The sequence below is a fragment of the Vipera berus genome (genome assembly GCF_964194415.1).
Source record: "Vipera berus genome assembly, chromosome: 7".
Classification (NCBI taxonomy): domain Eukaryota; kingdom Metazoa; phylum Chordata; class Lepidosauria; order Squamata; family Viperidae; genus Vipera; species Vipera berus.
Window position 1 is genome coordinate 58,513,262 of NC_138209.1, and position 4,881 is coordinate 58,518,142.

Genomic DNA, 4,881 nt, shown 5'->3' on the forward strand with positions numbered 1-4,881 from the left:
CTGGCCACCATACGTAACTCCTAGCCAGGGCTTTCATTTTAACTATCCCTGGGTGTCCCTCGTGTAGTGTAAGTAAGGTTTTTTCTCTATGTTTGTGCGGCACTACCACCCTGTTTCCCCATAGGAGGCATCCTAAATGAGCTGACAGCTCATGTCTTCTTGTGAAGAATGCTTTAAAATCGTGCCCTGGGCATGTGGTTGGCCATCCTGCAGTGACCCACTGTAATACTCGGCTGCAAATTTTGTCAGTGGCTATGGCAGAGGAGATGTCCTTTGCCGTTAAGGGGCTTTCTGGCAGCTCTGAGATCGCCAAAATGCGCCCTGCTGGGGCCGGGTCTGGGTCTGAATAGGGCAGGGGCAGTCTGCTGAGGCCATCTGCGTGCCCCAGTTCTTTCCCTGATTTGTGGATTAGTTGGAACGAATAGGCCGACAAGAAGGTCGACCATCGAAGTATTCTCGGTGAGAGTATTTGCGGGGTTAATTTATTCCAGGTGAATATGCCAAGAAGGGGTTTGTGGTCGGTGTAAATAGTGAAATTCCTACCATATAGGTAATCATGGAATTTTTTGACTCCGGCGACAATGGCCAGAGCTTCTCTATCTATTTGGGCATAATTCCTCTCTGCTTTCGTGAGAGTCCTTGAATAAAAAGCTATTGGTTTTTGAATCCCTGAGTCAAGCAGATGACTGAGTACAGCCCCTATCCCGTATAGAGATGCATCGCACGCGATGCACAGGGGAAGGTCTTCTCTAAATAAGGTGACAGTGGAACTGTTGCATAAAGTGTCTTTGAGTTTGTTAAAACTGGCATCGTGTTCCGATGTCCAGAGCCAAGGACGTCCCTTATCTAAAAGCCGATGTAATGGTTCTGCTATGGTGGCTTTATGTGGCAAGAATGAGTGTTAAAAGTTCAAGAGTCCTAAGAACGCTTGTAACTCTTGTTTATTTTTTGGTGTTGGGGCAGCTTTGATAGCTTTGATCTTGGTGTCTGTTGGGTGGACCCCATGGGCATCTATTTTGTAACCGAGGAACTTGGTTGAGGGAACCCCTATTTGGCATTTTTGTTTGTGTAGTTTGAGACCTGCTGCTCTGAATCTGGTCAGAACAGCTGACAGTCGTTCTGCTAAATTTTCTTTATTTTCTCCGGTGATGAGGACATCGTCGAAATAAGGGCATACCCCAGGAATCCCTTTTAATGTTTTTTCCATTATTTCTTGGAAAATTCCTGGGGCTGCCGAAATGCCGAATTGGAGGCGTTTGACTTTAAAAGCCCCGCGGTGAGTAACGATGGTTTGCGCATCTGCGGTTTCAGGAGTTACAGGGAGCTGTAAATACGCCTGCGCCAAGTCAAGCTTGGCAAAGATGGCGCCGGAACGGACAGAGGAGAGGACATCCTTCACCGCGGGGACCAGGTAAGCATGTGCGTTGAGTGCCCGGTTTAGAGTAGCTTTATAATCGGCACATAATCTAATTTGGCCATTTGGTTTTATAGGTGTCACTATAGGGGTTTCCCAGGTCCCTCCGTCGGTGGGCTCTAGGACTCCTATTTTGACAAGGCGGTCCAGTTCATCCTCAATCTTCTGTTTGAGGGCAAACGGGACCCTTCGTGCCCTTATTCTTAAGGGTGGCACCTCAGGTTTTAGTTTAAGGGTGATTGGGGGCCCTGTGTATTTTCCTAGGGAGCCGTCGAAGACGTCTGCAAATTGTTTGCAGACGTCTTCGAGGCTTGCGGCCTGTATTTTATTAACGCCTGTTAGTTTTATGCCTAGTGCTTTAAACCAATCCAATCCGATTAGGTTGGATCTGTTTTCCTGGGTGACTAGGACGTTAAGGGGTCCCCGAAATTTCTTGAATTCAACGAAAATTTTCACTCGGCCTTTCAGGGGTATTGGGGACTTCTGGTAGTCCGCCAAAATTATTTGGGGTGGTTTTAAGGGAATCTGTTTGTGGCTTTTTTGGCAAATTTCCCTGAATGTTTTTCCGGATATTAGGGTGACTGCGGAGCCGGAGTCTACCTCCAGTTCGCATGGTAGTCCTTGTAATCTGGCTTTGATTTTAACCTTAGGGGTTAGACTGTGGCCCTCCCCCCTTTCTCCTTCCTTATCTACTGCCTGTACTAGGTATCTGGGGGGCTCGGCCTTTAGGGTTGGCTGGGATGTCATACCTGGGGACGTTGCCTCAACCTCGTGGAGATTTTCGCGGTTGCGGCTTCTGCATGCTGTTTTGATGTGACCCGATTTGCCACAGTTGTGGCACCTGGCGTTCCTGAACCTGCAGGAGGATCTGATGTGGTTCCCTACGCAGCTGGCACAGGCGGTTCGAAGTTCTCGGGTGTTGTTCTTGGGTCTTGCCCCTTCTCCTCGTTCGGCTTTCCATGTTTGGAGCCTTTCGAACCGACGGTGGATGGCGTCCACATCGGTGAGGTCTTCCAGCTCTCCTCTGTCCTTGGGGACTATTTCCCCCTGGTTCACGGCTCCGGTTTGTCCGTTTTCAGCTTTGGCGAAGTCTTCCGAGTGGCTATCTTCATATGCCTGAATCTCTCTAGTGACTTCAGCTAGATTCAGGGTTGGTTTTGCCATTATTTTTTTCTGGAGGAGCTCGTCTCTAAGACCTATGACTAGTTGGTCCCTTATCCGGTCCTCCAGGTCCGGAAAGTGACACCACCTGGCGGCTTGCCTTACTCCCGCTACGAAGCCGGCTGCTGGTTCCCCGGGTCGTTGGCGTCGCTCCGCGAACTGGACTCTCCAGTAAATCTCGGAATGCATCGGCATGTAGTGTTTGCTGAGCTTCTCGGTGAGCTCAGCGTAGGTTACTTGCGCGACCGGTTCCGGGCTGCATAGTCCGATGGCCACGTCGTACACCACGGTTCCGCTCAAGTACAAGAGAGCTGCTGCCTTAGCCCGGTCATCGGTTATTTTACTAACCAGCAGGAACCCTTCTACTTGGCCTAGGTGTGATTCCCAGTGCTCGGGGAATCTGGTGTCGAACTCACGTATTTGACCGAATGCGGCCATGCTGTCTCGGTTCTCCCTTCTGCTTGCTGTGAGGTGGAAGTTATAACTTCCTAGTGACTAGCTCTGAGCATCCAGAAGGTTGCCCTTCCTAAGCTCAGTGACTTCAGCTTAGCAAGCGCATCCCATCCTCGTCGCCAGTGAAGTGGCTTGTGATGGCAAGGATTACGCGGAGACAGCAGGCTCAGCTACGTTTGTTTTATGAGGTACACCAGGCAAAGTCAGTCGGTTTGACTCCCTTATATAGCCAGCTGGAAGTTGGCTCCTCCAATCCGCAACCTGGCTTCTCCCGCTCGTCTGCTTGGGCCAATCGGCTGAGTCAGTTTCTGACAGCTTGAGTCCGCGTGTGGAGCTGTCAATCGTTGCGCTTGCGCGGTAGCCAGCGGCAATTTGACAGCTGTCAAATTGCCGCGTGTTTTCCTGTCAGCGGCGTTTACCTCATGTAGCATTTATAACAATTAATCCATAACTAGTTTAACATAACTATTAATAACGTAACATTAACATTTGAATACATATCACCGAACAAGCAGAGGTAGAGGTCCGTAACATCAGACAGGGGAATAGCCCCGTGGCTGAGTACATCACACACTTCAGGAAGGTCATGGGGAAGCTAAGGCACTGGCCAGAGCAGCTCCTGACCAATACTTCTGAGAAGGGTTAAGCCGTGACCTATTTCAACTGTGCCTGGCCTGAGTGATCCCAAACTGGCTCAGTGACTGGTACCAGCTAGTCACCACTGTGGAGCTAGACCTGATGGTGTATAAGGGCCTTGGGAGTTTTGGACCATGACCAAAGAACAGACAAGCATGCATTAGGGAGAAAACCCCCAGTGATAGTTCTGGAAGGGCCATCTGGTTGTGCCCCTATCACATGCAGGGAGGGCCACAGGGCAGCGATGTGCCCAGCACCAAACCCCTGAATGGCTCCCACGACACCAACTCCCTCGAAGCCAAAGAAGCTGCTGAGGAAAGGGAAGGAGAAATCGTGGACAGCAGCCCAGGTCGTTGAGGTCTCCCTCCTCCAGAAAGTGAAGGGGAGGGAACTCTGGCCAAAGAGGAGTCTTCATGATTCTCTAAAACAGCAACAGCGAGGGAGTGGATGACCCAATGGTGAGTAGACCTATCAACCACCTTGAAGTTAGGGTGGACATTGCGGCATCCTGCTCAGGGGTGAAAGGGGTGGTAAAAGCCCTCATAGACTCGGGCAGCACCCATTGCCTCATTAGTCAATCTGCAGTGCAGAGGCTAGTGTTACACGTGACGAAGCTTAAGAACCCTGTACGTTTGAGCAGGTTGATGGCATGCTGTTAGGAGGCAAAACTGCTTCCCACTTGACTAAGCCAATGCAGCTAGAATTGGGAGACCACTGAGAGACTATCCATTTTATGGTCACCCCAAAGATTGCAGAGGCTTGGCTAGCCAAGTGGGGGGCCGAGATCTATTGAGAGAAAGCCTCTGGGTTGATGATTATGAAGAAGCAACCCCGGAGGTGGAGCCAGCTGTCAAATGGAATGGCTGTGTTGAGACGCCGCTCTGAATGAGCGTGCCGATCTCACAGCCTTTTCTATGTTCCTGGTGGGTTTTTTTAAAGCCCCAGATCTCTCGGAGGGAGATCAGAAGCAGAGGCACCCAGCTGAGCAGTTCAGGATGGCGGTCCAAGTTGCAGAAAGCAGGAAAGCCTAGGAGAGAGCCGGGTAAAGGAGACGGCCCATTATGGCGGCTGTGAAGAAATGACAGCTGTCAGAAATAGTGGTGAGTCAGCGGGACAGCGATTCAACTAACCTGGCGGAGGAAACACTCAGCGAACTCTTGTAAGTGTTCCGGATTGCGAAATTTCTCTGGAGAATTTCAAAGAAGATAAGAGGAGAA